Source organism: Ranitomeya variabilis, chromosome 6 (assembly GCF_051348905.1).
Source record: "Ranitomeya variabilis isolate aRanVar5 chromosome 6, aRanVar5.hap1, whole genome shotgun sequence".
NCBI lineage: Eukaryota > Metazoa > Chordata > Amphibia > Anura > Dendrobatidae > Ranitomeya > Ranitomeya variabilis.
Window position 1 is genome coordinate 456,293,633 of NC_135237.1, and position 16,217 is coordinate 456,309,849.

The window sequence follows — 16,217 nt, forward strand, 5'->3', positions numbered from 1 at the left end:
TGTGCACATAGCCTAAAGCCGCTTCAAGAAAAAGACCATGGGAACAAAGATGTCGTTTGCATATAGCCTTAGGGTACGTGCACAAAGTTTTTTCAGTTGGGTGCACTCTGAAACTCACCTAAATGCTCAGAAGAATTAACATATGCATTCCTATGGAAAAATGACTTGATGTTCATTATTTTTAGCGCCTTTTAGGCTACTTTCACACTAGCGTCGTGCACTGCACATCGCTATGCGTCGTTTTGGAGAAAAAACGCATCCTGCAAAAGTGCTTGCAGGATGCGTTTTTTTCTCCATAGACTTTTATTAACGACGCAGTGCGACGAAATTGCCACACGTCGCAACCGTCGTGCGACGGTTGCGTCAGACCGTCACCACCAAAAAACGTTGCTTGTAACGTTTTTTGGTGCGTTGTTCCCATCTTTTCCGACTGTGCATGCGCGGCCGGAACTCCACCCCCGCCTCCCCGCACCTCACAATGGGGCAGCGGATGCGTTGAAAAACAGCATCCGCTGCCCCCGTTGTGCGGCGCTTCCACAGCTAGCGTCGGTACGTCGCAACGTCGCATAGTGACGTGCAGCGCACGACGCTAGTGTGAAAGTAGCCTTAACTGCCAGTGGTTAAATGAAGCGAGCTGACCATTTTTCCCACTCTAAAGACTCCGTATAGTTTATAAAAGGAGTCAATAAGACCAACTACAACTAAAAAAGAGCAAATAAGAGTATGTGCGCACGGCCTCACTTAGGCTACTTTCACACTAGCGTTTGTAGCAGCTGCGCACTTCCTCCGTGAAACCCCGCCCTCCGCCTCTAGCTCCGCCTATTTCTGCATGCGGCCTGTGTACCTATCTTTAACATTAGGTACGCAGGTCGTGCCGCAGTATGCGGATGCTTCTGCATGCGTCGTTTTGACGATGCGGCGACCAGTGTAGAACGCAGCTTGTAGCAATTTCTTTTTTTTTCCGCATCGTCAAAACGACGCATGCGGAAGCATCCGCATACTGCCGCACGACCTGCGTACCTAATGTTAACGATAGGTACACAGGCCGCATGCAGAAATAGGCGGAGCTAGCGGCGGAGGTGCGGCCGAGGGTGGGGCTTCACGGAGGAAGTCCGCAGCCCTCCGCAGCTGCTACAAACGCTAGTGTGAAAGTAGCCTTAGATACCGGTGCCGCCTCAGAGTTTCACCAGGCAAACTCGTTCTGGAAAGTGGCGGTCATTTCCCAGAGGCGGCTTAGCAGGCTGTACTGCTGTTATTCTTGTGGCGGCTCCGCCAGCAGTGGCAGTCACTCTACACTATTGGGCTTCAGTCACACATCAGTATTTGTATGCCAAAACCAGGAGCGTCTCCAAAACACAGAACACGTGCTAGAGTTTTTCTCTGTAAGTTCCAAACCTGCAGAATACGGATGTGTGAATGGGCCCTTAATGGGGCTGTCCGGCCTGAGGGTACAAGTCCGTGGCCGCTCTCTGTGACTGCAGTGCGGCATCTGGGCAAAAACTGCATAAAAAAAAAATGTAGGAAAACCACTCAAAATCCCTGCTGGTGGTCAAAACCGTCAAACAAAAGCTCAGGAAATTATCAAAAAGAAATAAAAAGGTTGCTTCAGGACAAAACCGCCAACATGTCCTGGAGTGTCTTCCTCTGGGAAACCCATGAGAAACCTGCTGATAGTACTTGTCCCCAATGTCACAGGTGTTAGAACCACCCTCATGGGGCGACTCTGGGACACTTCTGACTTGTGGCAGAACACATGCGACATTTCAGCCTGCATAGAGCCTGCCCAGTGCTGCCGGTGACCGGGCCCCTCACCATGGTTTCCCCGGTGCCGGGAACCTCCCGGTGCCTCTTGCCCGTTACCCTTATGCAAATTCCGCTTCACACCAGGAAGTAAAGAGAAAAAACCTCCCGAGTAACTGAGCGAAGTTCCTCATAGAGAGCGGCTGCAGGGCGCAGCGTCCACGTCTGCTCCGGAGCTGTGCGGTCACCTGGCGGATACGGACCCTCTGGTGCCCGGGGAGGAGGACACGTAGGTGAGTGCGACCCCCAGCCCTGAGGGTAAAGCTGCTGTAATCAGTCTGGATGGGAGTGATGAGCCACAGCTGGAGTCAGAAGTACTACCACCCCTATCTGCTGCCCTGCTCCCTCTGTGCCCATGTACTACTGCCCTCCGCCTTGTGCACTATTGAAGTGTTTTATTGTATTTGTGGAATTGCATTTTGTTACAACATTGGACATTTGTGATAGTTGATGAATTTGTCCTGTAATGCCCACCTTCTGCAGCCGCTCCCATATAAGATCACCGGCATATTGTAGGTACGGCGCGGACCCCCGTGCCCTGGATCTGTGGGACACCGTGAGGCTCACGGCGTGAGCCTTATAAGAAAGTGCCACGCGGGCTTGTACACACCATCAGTTGAGGTTTCTGTTAATTTTACAGTTGACACAATAATCTACATTAAAAGGGTTTCCACAGGTAAAGCAACAAAGCTGGCCGGTATCCACCTCCGCCAATCCTGCACCTGCTCTGGACTCAGTGTTTTGGCTTGGTGATTCATGTTGACAGAACAGATTACCACTGCAGCCAATCACTGAGCTCAGCAGCTTGTTCTGTCTACATTGGCAGAGCCAGTGATTGGCTGCAGCGGTGATCTGCTTTGTTAACATAATGACATCACTACAGCCAAAACAGTGAGATTGGAGCAGAGGTCTGGACTAGTGATGAGCGAGTGTACTCGTTGCTCGGGTGACCTCTCGAGTATTTGTGACTGCTGGGAGATTTAGTTTTCATCACGGCAGCTGAATGATTTACAGCTACTAGCCTGCTTGATTACATGTGGGGATTCCCTAGGAACCAGGCAACCCCCACATGTACTCAGCCTGGCTACTAGCTGTAAATCATTCAGCTGCCATGATGAAAACTAAATCTCCGAGCAGTCACAAATACTCGAGAGGTCACCCGAGCAACGAGTACACTCGCTCATTACTAGTGTGGACGACTGCGCCCCAGAGGGAGAACAACAGTTGGCTTTGTTATTTTATTACATGCCTGGCAGGGTTTGTGGTTCATATTGCTAAAAGTGCAAAATCCCTTCAAAAGTTGAGTAACTTTGTGAGTGTATTACTTATTTTATAGGGCTTTGAGTTGTAGACTGTCACGTGTCCGCAGGCTTCAGAGCTGCAATCTCCCAGCATTCCTCGCTGGCTCAATGTCTGCTGTTGTGTATGCTGAAAATCAAGTGTAAAATCACCGACATTGTACAGTAATCTATGGAAAACCCAAAGGGTTATTCCCACCTATTTTATGCATGGATTATAATAAACTGATCCATGATGGCCGAACGCTGAGACTCCACCAATCCCGAGAATGAGCCCCTTCTCACTGGCTGTGTAAGTGCACCACGCTTCACTCATTTTTTGTGGCGCCACCAGAGATATGTGATGGCAGTATTCAACTTTTTCCAGCAGTCCCATAGAAAAATAGAGTGGTGGTGCTCATGTCCTGCCATTGTTCCATTACGATAGTTCAGATCGGTGGGGGTCTCGGGGACCCTACCACACCAATCAGCAAGTTACCACCTATACTATGAGTGAGATGGGAATAAGGGTGATTTCACATTGTGCTTCTCTCCACGTTCATGGGTCCCGTCAGGACTTCTGTCCAATTGCCCTCCACAAAACAGAATTTGGACATATGCACCGACGGGGCCGTAGACTACAATAGTGCCAACAAAGCGAACGTGTGCTCGGACATGCATAATTTTTGAGTGTATATGCACACACAGACGAATCTTGGATCTTCATTACTGATTAGCATCTTGGGAAAATCCACAGGTTTACTCCTTTTTTGGGAATGTGTATGGCAGATTTAGGAAAGATGGCTGTCAGTCAAACGGGCTTTGTATGTGCATGGAGAGTCTGTTTGTTGTGCCTGTCACACAGCCGCGACACAGGCAGCCGGACAGCTGACTATCGGGAGCGCTCCAGGTATCCGGGTTCCTGATGCAGCTATTCAGGAAGCACTATAGCTATTTGGATAAGCATTTATCCGAAGCTATTCGATCATCTCTAATAGCGATCTGATGTGTACAGTTACCTTCACATGTCGCACTTTGTGACTGCTGACATCTTGACTCCACTTAACAGCCTCCTAGGCAGGTATGAGGCAGTTAGTTTGAGTCAAGAGACCCTCAGCTGGTCTAGGCAGCTGCGGCCTGAACACAAACCGTGAAATACATGTGAAGGCGACCATACGCTAGATAGTTCTCAGATAAACTGTTAGGGATCTGCTTGTAGTCAAGCTTGTTGACCGTTTCTAGAAAAAAAAAAAAAACATGTGCATCTCTGGAGTACAAAGTCTATGGAAAAGAAATACAATGTATCTACAAGCTATGTCATATTTGTTTCTAAAATGTAATACTATTTAACCACTTCACGACCTATGACGTATGGGTACGTCATAGGTCACCTCCTCCTGTTTGATGCAGGCTCCGGTGCTGAGCCCGCATCTCTTCAGGTGCATGACAGCTGACAAAAATCAGCTCTTATGTGCCCCTAACAGCCGCGGGTGGAATCGCGATCTATGGGTTCGCATGACAACCGGGGGTCTGCAGGAGACCCCATGCCTGTCATTGCTGATCTGCTATGAGCCCCACGTGGCCGGCGTTCATAGCAGATGATCATTTCTGCTACACATAGCAGGACTGAAGGCAATCAGACGATCGCAGCTTCAAGTCTCCTAAGGGTATGTGTCCACGGTCAGTAAACGCTGCTTGTTTGACGCTGCGCAGAGCTGCAGCGTCAAGCACGCAGCGTCCAGATGTTCCAGCATAGTGGAGGGGATTTTATGAAATCCAGTGTCCACTATGCGTGGAAACACGCATCCTACTTCCCTGCGACTCTGGACATGCTGCGCGTCTTTTCAGATCGCAGCATGTCCGTGCTACCTGCGTCGACGCTGCCTCGCCGCAAGTAATATCACAGGGCGCTATGCGAGGGTGTGATGATCCCGGATGTGTACAGTTAACACATCCGGCATCATCGCGTCCCAGAAAGGGGGTGGGGCTTAGCACCGAGCAGCTTCGCCGCTCCGGCGATACCGCCGGTCATCCTGACCGTGGACACGTACCCTGAGGGTATGTGTCCACGTTCAGGATTGCATCAGGATTTGGTCAGTATTTTACATCAGTATTTGTAAGCCAAAACCAGGAGTGGGTGATAAATGCAGAAGTGGAGCATATGTTTCTATTATACTTTTCCTATAATTGTTCCACTCCTGGTTTTGGCTTACAAATACTGATGGAAAATCCTGACCAAATCCTGATGCAATCCTGAACGTGGACACATACCCTAAGAGTATGTGTCCACGTTCAGGAAACGCTGCGTTTTTGACGCAGCATTGAGCAGCATGCATAAAAAACGCAGCGTCCAGATGTTACAGCATAGTGGAGGGGATTTCATGAAATCCTGTCTCCACTATGCAGTAAAAGACGCATGCGGCACACCCGAGAAAACTCACATGCGGCGCGTCTTTTAAGAACGCAGCATGTCCTTACATTGCAGAAAAAACTCTAGGACAACGCAGGTGACCTGCCAGTGAACTCGGGTGCAGATTTGGTCAGAATTTTACCTGCATAAAATCCTGACCAAATCCTGAAGCAATCCTGAACGTGGACACATACCCTAAGGGTACGTTTCCACTGTCAGGATGGCCGGCGGTATCGCCGCTCGGCGCTAAGCCCCGCCCCCTTTCTGGGACGCGATCATGCCGGATGTGTTAACTGTACACATCCGGGATGATCGCTCGCTCCCATAGCGCCCTGTGATATGCCTTGCGGGGACGCTGCGTCCCCGCAAGGTGTACGGACATGCTGCGATCTGAAAAGACGCGCAGCATGTCCGTAGTCGCAGGGAAGACTGATGCGTGTTTCCACGCATAGTGGAGACGGGATTTCATAAAATTCCCTCCACTATGCTGGAACATCTGGACGCTGCTTGTTTGACGCTGCAGCTCTGCGCAGCGTCAAACAAGCAGCGTTTCCTGACCGTGGAAACATACCCTAAGGAGTCTATTGAAGCAAGTGGAAAAAAAAATGTTATAAAAATATAAAAGTTCAAATCACCTCCCTTTCGTCCTATTCAAAATAAAATGAAAAATACGCTTATTTGATATTGCCGCATTCAGAAATGCCCTATCTATAAAAATATAAAAATAATTAATCCGATCGGTAAACGGTGTAATGAGAGAGAAAATTAAAGACTGAATCTACCCCAAAATGGTAAAAAAAAAAACATCGGGTCAACACGCAAAGAATAAGCCCTCACCCGGCCCCAGATCCCCAAAAAATGAGATGCTACGGGTCTCGGAAAATGGTGCCATTTTTTTTTTTTAACAAACTTTGGATTTTTTTTCACCCCTTAGGCCGCCGTCACACATGCGAGTTTTACGGACGTAAGAGCGCAGAAACTACGTGCATAAAACTCGCATAACATACGGCACAATGCTTCTCAATGGGTCTCGTCCTATCAGCCGTATATTACGGATCCGTAATATACGGCGTTCTACGGCCGTACAAAATCGCAGCATGCTGCGTTTGTCAGCGTATTGCGCAAAAAAATCGCCAATGAAATGCAGCTGTGCTTGTAATTCCCCGGCGAATGAAGGAAATGTAGGTCATTGACCTACATTTCCTTCAGTTGCGGTGATGCGCCCCTGCTGGATGTTCTCATGAACTGCAGCCTGGGAACTTTTTCCCACACTCCAGGTCATATGAGGACATCCACCAGGGGGCGCATCACCGCGACTGAAGGAAATGTAGGTCAATGACCTACATTTCCTTCATTCGCCGGGGAATTACAAGCACGAGCACACAGCTGCATTAGCAGGGCTCCTGCTTGTAAATTATTTTAACCCCTTCAGATGGATTACCTCGTGGGACGTGACGGGTCAGCAGAAGGTATGTATATTGTGTGTTTATTGTTTTGCCAAGCGAGGGTCTGCAAATGGATTGAGAGAGCAATAAAATATTAAAACAACCGCTGTGTTTATTTCATTAAAATACTTTTATATCGTGTGTGTGTGTGTTTTTTAACCCTTTCAAACAATTGGATTAATAATGGATAGGTGTCATATTTGATGCCTCTCCATTATTAACCTGGCTTAATGTCACCTTACAATAGCAAGGTGGCATTAACCCTTCATTACCCCATATCCCACCGCTACACGGGAGTGGGAAGAGAGTGGCCAAGTGCCAGAATAGGCGCATCTTCCAGATGTGCCTTTTCTGGGGTAGCTGGGGGCAGATGTTTTTAGCCACGGGGGGGCCAATAACCATGGACCCTCTCCTGGCTATTAATATCTGCCGTCAGTCACTGGCTTTACCACTCTGGCGGAGAAAATTGCGCGGGAGCCCACGCCAATTTTTTCCGCCATTTAACCCTTTATTTTAGCAGCTACAGCGCCCAAATTTTGCACATACACACTACTAACATTAGTAGTGTGGAATATGCAAAAAAAATGGGGATATGAGATGGTTTACTGTATGTAAACCATGTCTCATTTCATGTCGGGTTTGGGAAGGAGAAATGAAAAGCCGGCAATTGAATTACCGGCTGTTCACAGATATCGCGCTGAAGTAAATATAAATACAGACTATATATATATATATATATATATATATATATATATATATATATATATATAGTGTCTCAATGATATATATATATATATATATATATATATATATATATATATATATATATATATATATATATATATATATATATACACACACTGTATATATGTTTTACCGAACATTTGAGCACATAAATCCATTAGATGTCGGTTTTGCAAGCCTGCGCGAAAATCTCGCAGTACGGATGCCATACGGATTACATACGGAGGATGCCATGCGCAAAATACGCTGACACACCCTGCCTACGGATCACTATTTTGGGAACATTTCTCCGTATTACGGCCGTATTACGGCCGTAAAATACGGACCGTATTGTCTTACGCCGAGTGTGACGCCGGCCTTGCCGGTAAATAAAAAATACCCTATACATGTTTGGTGCCTGCGAATCATATTGCCAGGTCAGTTTTTGTATTTAGTGAACATGGTGAAAAAAAAAAAAAAAAAAAGTGTAATTGCACTTTATTTGCAGTTTTACTGCACTTAGAATTTTTGTTCCCACTTTCCAGTTGACTGTAAGGAAAAAAGCAATTGTTTCATTCAAAAGTACAATTCGTTTAGCAAAAAACAAGCCCTTACACGTCCATATTTAAAAAAAACATTATGGCTCAGGGACAAAGGGGACTGAAAAACGAAAAGGCAAAAACTGAACATCCCAAGATGGTGAAGGGGTTAATTGTGAATATGCACTCTCTCTACTGGATGTGTTTTGACCAGGCTTTAGCATATCAAAGATTATAACCTGGCAACAATAAGGGATCATTATAACCTGGCAATAATTGTGATTGTCATTGTGTGTAAAGGCTCATACTCATTTGCGAGAAAAACGGACTAGAGGAATTGGATAAAAAATCGGATTGCACACTCTAACCAATGTTAATCTATGAGTCCCTGCTCATCTGCAATATTTTATTTATTTTTTACCTCTGCTCAGATTGGGCTGAGAGAACAATCGCAGCATGCGAGACTCGCTAATGCAAGACAATGGATGTGATAAAAAAATCACATGTCACTCAGACCATGCGAGTGCCATCTGATTTTTACACACCTATGTTCGTGGAAACGGTCATTTGATCTGCCGCGTACAGTAAAATCACAGCGTGACCCGACAAAATAAAATAGACAGAATAGATATATACATAGAATAGATAGATATAAATATGCGTATGCCGCTTACTGTACATGTATTTTATTACTAAATAAATCACTTTCTGAAAAAATTAGCGGGGGATCCCCCAAAATTTTGTTAACCAGCAGAAGGAAAGTGGATAGTTGTGGGCAGATGTTTACAGCCTGGGATGGAGGTAATACCCATGGAGTTTCCCAGGCTATTAATATCAGCTCACAGCTGTATACTTTGCCTTTTACAGGTTATTACAATCATTGCCCCCCCCAAAAAAAAAATAAAATAAAAAATGACTCAGGGTCCACCTATAATTAATAACCAGCAAAGGCTAGGCAGACAGCTGCGGGCTGATATTACCGTATATACTCGAGTATAAGTCGAGGCACCTAATTTTGCCACGGAAAACTGGGTAAGCTTATTGACTCAAGTATAAGCAGTGTATGCATTGTCCCCTCAGCCCTGTCCTGGTATGCATGGCTCCCTCGTCTCTGTCCTGGTATGCATGGCTCCTCCATCGGTGTCCTGGTATGCCTGGCTCCCCAGGTCCCTGTCCTGCTATGCATGGCTCCCCAGGTCCCTGTCCTGCTATGCATGGCTCCCCAGGTCCCTGTCCTGCTATGCATGGCTCCCCAGGTCCCTGTCCTGCTATGCATGGCTCCTTATCCCATATCCTATTCACCCTCCAGCGTGCCCTCGCAGCATCTTAGTGGTAATGAATATGCGCTCCTTGCCTATGGGAGTGGAGACGCCTGCATATTCATTACCTTATTGAGCGGCGCCACGTGATCGCGCCGGAGGAGCTGCTGGAAGCCGGAACCATCGAGATGATGCAAAGGCGCCGGGACCACCGAGATGCTGCGAGGGCATGCAGGTGGGTAAGTAGGATGTCTTCTGGAAGCCGGCCGCTGTCACTGTGTGCTGCTATAAGAGAAATTAATATTTATTTCTCTTTAGCAGCGGGCACAGTTGCAGCCACCGGCTTCTGCCTCCTGTGACCCGCCGCTCCCCCTCCCCTGCTGGCTTTCTGGACAATTGACTCGTGTATAAGCTGAGGGGGCGTTTTCAGCACAAAAAATGTGCTGAAAAACTCGGCTTATACATGAGTATATACGGTAATAGCCTTGGAAGGGGCCATGGATATTTGCCCCATCCCAGACTAAAAGCATCAGTCCTCAGTTGCCCCAGAAAAGAAATGGTGCATCTATAAAATGTGTTAAATCTGGCACTTAGCCCCACTGTTAACACTTGGCCTGGTGCCGTGACAAGTGGGGTGATAGTGTTGGGGTTGATGTCACATTTTTGTATGGTCAGGTGACATCAAGCCCAGAGGTTAGTAACTGAGAGCCGTCTATAGGATGCGGTGCCGTCAGAAAGGTCATCAGAGTTTAGTGCTCTCGCTGATGCCATTTCTGGGGTGGCTGAGAGCTGATGTTTTTAGTCTGGGACTGATATTAATAGCCTGGAAAGCTCCATGGGTATTACCCCCTTTCCAGGCTATAAACATCTGACCCCAGGTGCCCGCTTTTCCTCTGCTAGTTAAATTATTTTTGGAAAAAAATGGCATGGCATCCCCAAAATTGTATTAATTATTATTAATAAAATACATGTATAGTAATTTACAGATGCAAAGCTCTCATTATATATATATATATATATATATATATATATATATATATATATATATATATATATATATATATATATATATATATATATATATTTACACACCGTACAGGCCAAAAGTTTGGACACACCTTATCATTTAAAGATTTTTCTGTATTTTCATGACTATGAAAACTGTACATTCACACTAAGGGCATCAAAACTATGAATTAGCACGTGGAATTATATACTTAACAAAAAAGTGAGAAACAACTGAAATTATGTCTTATATTCTAGGTTCTTCAAAGTAGCCACCTTTTGCTTTGATGACTGCTTTGCATATTCTTGATGAGCTTCAAGAGGTAGTCACTGGGAATGGTTTTCACTTCACAGGTGTGCCCTGTCAGGATTAATAAGTGGTATTTCTTGCCTTATAAATGGGGTTGGGACCATCAGTTGTGTTATGCAGAAGTCTGGTGGATACACAGCTGATAGTCCTACTGAATAGACTGTTAGCTGCTTGTTTCTTGTCATAAAACAAATTCTAAGTAAAGAAAAACGAGTGGCCATCATTACTTTAAGAAATGAAGGTCAGTCAGTCTGAAAAATTGGGAAAACTTTGAAAGTGTCCCCAAGTGCAGTGGCAAAAACCATCAAGCGCTACAAAGAAACTGGCTCACATGAGGACCACCCCAGGAAAGGAAGACCAAGAGTCACCTCTGCTTCTGAGGATAAGTTTATCCGAATCACCAGCCTCAGAAATCGCAGTTTAACAGCAGCTCAGATTAGGGAACCGGTCAATGCCACACAGAGTTCTAGCAGCAGACACATCTTTACAACAACTGTTAAGAGGAGACTTTGTGCAGCAGGCCTTCATGGTGAAATAGCTGCTTGGAAACCACTGCTAAGGACAGGCAACAAGCAGAAGAGACTTGTTTGGGCTAAAGAACACAAGGAATGGACATTAGACCAGTGGAAATCTGTGCTTTGGTCTGATGAGTCCAAATTTGAGATCTTTAGTTCCAACCACCGTGTCTTTGTGCAACGCAGAAAAGGTGAACGGATGGACTCTACATGCCTGGTTCCCACCGTGAAGCATGGAGGAGGAGGTGTGATGGAGGACGAGGTGTGATGGTGTGGGGGTGCTTTGCTGGTGACACTGTTGTGGATTTATTCAAAATTGAAGGCATACTGAACCAGCATGGCTACCACAGCATCTTGCAGCGGCATGCTATTCCATCTGATTTGCGTTTAGTTGCACCATCATTTATTTTTCAACAGGACAATGACCCCAAACACACCTCCAGGCTGTGTAAGGGCTATTTGACCAAGAAGGAGAGTGATGGGGTGCTACGCCGGATGACCTGGCCTCCACAGTGAGTGAAGGCAGAAGGGCCAACGAGTGCTAAGTATCTCTGGGAACTCCTTCAAGATTGTTGGAAGACCATTCCCGGTGACTACCTCTTGAAGCTCATCAAGAGAATGCCAAGAGTGTGCAAAGCAGTCATCAAAGCAAAAGATGGCTACTTTGAAGAGCCTAGAATATGACATATTTCCAGTTGTTTCACACTTTTTTGTTAAGTATATAATTCCACGTGTTAATTCATAGTTTTGATGCCTTCAGCGTTTGCAGCAGCTGCGGAGGGCTGCAGACTTCCTCCGTGAAGCCCCGCCCTCGGCCGCACCTCCGCCGCTAGCTCCGCCTATTTCTGCATGTGGCCGGCATGCGGCCTGTGTACCTATCTTTAACATTAGGTACGCAGGTTGTGCCGCAGTATGCGGATGCTTCCGCATGCGTCGTTTTGACGATGTGGCGACCAGCGTAGGACGCAGCTTGTAGCAATTTTTTTTTCCGCATCCTGCAAAAGTGCTTGCAGGATGCATTTTTTCAACATAGACATGCATTAGCGATGCATTGCCACACGTCGCAACCGTCGTGCGACGGTTGCGTCGTGTTGCGTCGGACCGTCGCCACCAAAAAACGTTGCATGTAACGTTTTTTGGTGCGTCATGCCCCCGCCTCCCCGCACCTCACAATGGGGCAGCGGATGCGTTGAAAAACAGCATCCACTACCCCCATTTTTTCTCCTAAACGACGCATTGCGACGTACAGCCAACAATGCTAGTGTGAAAGTAGCCTAACACACACAGAAGACAAAGCAAAGCACCAAGCTAGAGCTCAAGCAGATAAACACTGTTGTCCAGCAAGGACTGGGAGGCAGGTGCTGGTTAATAAAGAGTGAAACAAACACCTGACCCAAGACAAACCCAGCACCAGAGGAAAAAGACCAGCAGCCAGAACTCCACAAGAAAATGGCGGATAGTCAACAACTAAACAGATTCTAACAGTATCTATCTATCTATCACCTATCTATCGTATCTATCTATTATCTATCGATATATCTATTCTCTACCGATATATCTATAAATATATTTATCTATATATAGATATCTCAATAGATAGATAGATATACGATAGATGGATACGATGGATACGATAGCTAGATGGCTGCGATCGAAAGTTGGATACGATAGATAATACCATGCTCGATGTTTAGTAATAAGCATAATAAAATGTTAAAGAGTTAGGTCGGGATCACACATGCGAGAAACTCGGATGAGTCTGGCACCTTAATACCCGGCACTTGGGAGCAGAGCGTGCAGCTGCATGTATTTCTATGAAGCTGAATGCTCTGGTCCCAAGTGGCGGCGGCGGTAGTGCCAGGTATTGAGGCAAGAGACTCGTGTGAGTTTCTCGCAAGTGTGACCCCGGCCTTAAACGCAATATCTGTTTAATTTGAAAAAAAAGTGAAAAAAAATGGTGTGGGCTCCCACACAATTTTCTGCACTAGAGAGAGAAAGCCAGCGACTGGGGGACTGATGTTTGTAGCCTGGAAGAATACTCATGGAGCTTCCCAGGCTATGAATATCAGCCCGCAGCTGTATATTTAGCCTTTACTGGCTATAAAAATAGGGGGACCCCCCAAAAAAAATGACGTGGGGTCCCCCTATAATTTTTAGCCAGAAAGGCTACGCAGGCAGCTGCAGGCTAATATTCATAGCCTAGGAAGGGACCATGGATATTGCCTCCCCCCGGCTACAAATACCAGCTCCTAGCCACCCCAGAAATGGCGCATCTGTAAGATGCACCAATTCCAGCGCTTAGCCTCTGTCTTCCCACTGCCCTGTAGTGGTGGCATATGCGGTAATAAGGGGTTAATGTCACCTTTGTAAGGTGACATTAAGCCGGCTTAGTAATGGAGAGGCATCAATAAGATACCTACCATTACTAATCCTATAGTAGTGAAAGGGTTAATAAAACACATGCAGAATAAAATATTTTAATGAAATAAAACACCACACAGTTTTGATATCTTTATTATATGCTCATTCCTGCGACACCCTCGTTCTGGAAAAAAATAAAAAATAATAAACCAACAGTATACTCCCTGAGTCCGACGTAGTCCATTTACTAATGAGTGTCCCACGACGAGTCCAGCTCTGCTATATCTGGATGCGTGACATCCAGACATAGAGCTTGTAGATGACCGCTGGAGATAGCTCTAGCGATCACCTACACTGATCAGCTAACCGTGAGAACCAGCCTAGTGACCGGAGATAACCCCCGGTCACGTGCACGGCAGTTCTCGCGCTAAGCTAAGTTATCGCGAGAACTGCCATGGACGCGGACTTCCGGCGGCGAGACAGGTAAGACCGCATGTAAATTAGTAGATATGCGTAGTAAGCTGTGTTTACGCAGTTACTACGCATGTGACTAATAATTACCGTATATACTCGAGTATAAGCCGAGATTTTCAACCCATTTTTTTGGGCTGAAAGTCCCCCTCTCGGCTTATACTCGAGTCATACCCGGGTGTCGGCAGGGGAGGGGAAGCGGGGGCTGTCTAGTTATACTCACCTACTCCCAGCGCGGTCCCTGCAGTCCCTGCTTCTTCCAGTGCTGCATCTTCTTCCTGTACTGAGCGGTCACATGGTCCCGCTCATTACAGTCATGAATATGCGGCTCCACCTCCCATAGAGGTGGAGCCGCATATTCATGACTGCAATGAGCGGTAACGGTGACCACTCAATACAGGAAGAAGATGCAGCGGTAGAAGAAGCAGGGACCGCGCCAGGAGCAGGTAAGTATACAGGGAGGGGAGCGCTGCGCGATATTTACCGCTCCTCGTTCCGGTGCGGCTCAGTCATCAGCGTCCTCTGGCTGTGACGCTCAGGTCAGAGGGCGCAGTGACGTAGTCAGTGCGCGCCCTCTGCTGAGCGTCAGTGCTGGAGACGGAGCCGCACGAGGAGCAGGTAAAAATTGAAAGCGCCGGCGTCCTGAGCGAAGAGAGGTGAGTATGTGATTTATTTTTTTTTTTAATTGCAGCAGCAGCAGCATTATATATTGCACAGCTTTATATGGAGTATCTATGGGGCAATAATCAACGGTGCAGAGCATTATATATGGCACAGCTTTCTATGGAGCATCTATGGGGCCATAATGAACGGGGCAGAGCATTATACAGTGGGGCAAAAAAGTATTTAGTCAGCCAGCAATAGTGCAAGTTCCACCACTTAAAAAGATGAGAGGCGTCTGTAATTTACATCATAGGTAGACCTCAACTATGGGAGACAAACTGAGAAAAAAAAAATCCAGAAAATCACATTGTCTGTTTTTTTAGCATTTTATTTGCATATTATGGTGGAAAATAAGTATTTGGTCAGAAACAAAATTTCATCTCAATACTTTGTAATATATCCTTTGTTGGCAATGACAGAGGTCAAACGTTTTCTGTAAGTCTTCACAAGGTTGCCACACACTGTTGTTGGTATGTTGGCCCATTCCTCCATGCAGATCTCCTCTAGAGCAGTGATGTTTTTGGCTTTTCGCTTGGCAACACGGACTTTCAACTCCCTCCAAAGGTTTTCTATAGGGTTGAGATCTGGGGACTGGCTAGGCCACTCCAGGACCTTGAAATGCTTCTTACGAAGCCACTTCTTCGTTGCCCTCGCGGTGTGCTTTGGATCATTGTCATGTTGAAAGACCCAGCCACGTTTCATCTTCAATGCCCTTGCTGATGGAAGGAGGTTTGCACTCAAAATCTCACGATACATGGCCCCATTCATTCTTTCATGTACCCGGATCAGTCGTCCTGGCCCCTTTGCAGAGAAACAGCCCCAAAGCATGATGTTTCCACCACCATGCTTTACAGTAGGTATGGTGTTTGATGGATGCAACTCAGTATTCTTTTTCCTCCAAACACGACAAGTTGTGTTTCTACCAAACAGTTCCAGTTTGGTTTCATCAGACCATAGGACATTCTCCCAAAACTCCTCTGGATCATCCAAATGCTCTCTAGCAAACTTCAGACGGGCCCGGACATGTACTGGCTTAAGCAGTGGGACACGTCTGGCACTGCAGGATCTGAGTCCATGGTGGCGTAGTGTGTTACTTATGGTAGGCCTTGTTACATTGATCCCAGCTCTCTGCAGTTCATTCACTAGGTCCCCCCGCGTGGTTCTGGGATTTTTGCTCACCGTTCTTGTGATTATTCTGACCCCACAGGGTGGGATTTTGCGTGGAGCCCCAGATCGAGGGAGATTATCAGTGGTCTTGAATGTCTTCCATTTTCTAATTATTGCTCCCACTGTTGATTTCTTCACTCCAAGCTGGTTGGCTATTGCAGATTCAGTCTTCCCAGCCTGGTGCAGGGCTACAATTTTGTTTCTGGTGTCCTTTGACAGCTCTTTGGTCTTCACCATAGTGGAGTTTGGAGTCAGACTGTTTGAGGGTGTGC

General features: G+C 46.4%; 1 protein-coding gene across 2 annotated transcripts in view; it reads left to right on the top strand.

Moving 5' to 3' along the window:
* The first annotated feature begins 1,751 nt into the window (after window positions 1-1,751).
* LYN (LYN proto-oncogene, Src family tyrosine kinase) overlaps window positions 1,752-16,217 on the top strand; it is a 96,847-nt gene continuing 82,381 nt past the window's right edge. For both annotated transcript variants that reach the window (XM_077270512.1, XM_077270514.1), the window contains exon 1: window positions 1,752-2,033. The gene's annotated coding sequence lies outside the window, so the exon portion shown is untranslated. The remainder of the gene's footprint in view (window positions 2,034-16,217) is intronic.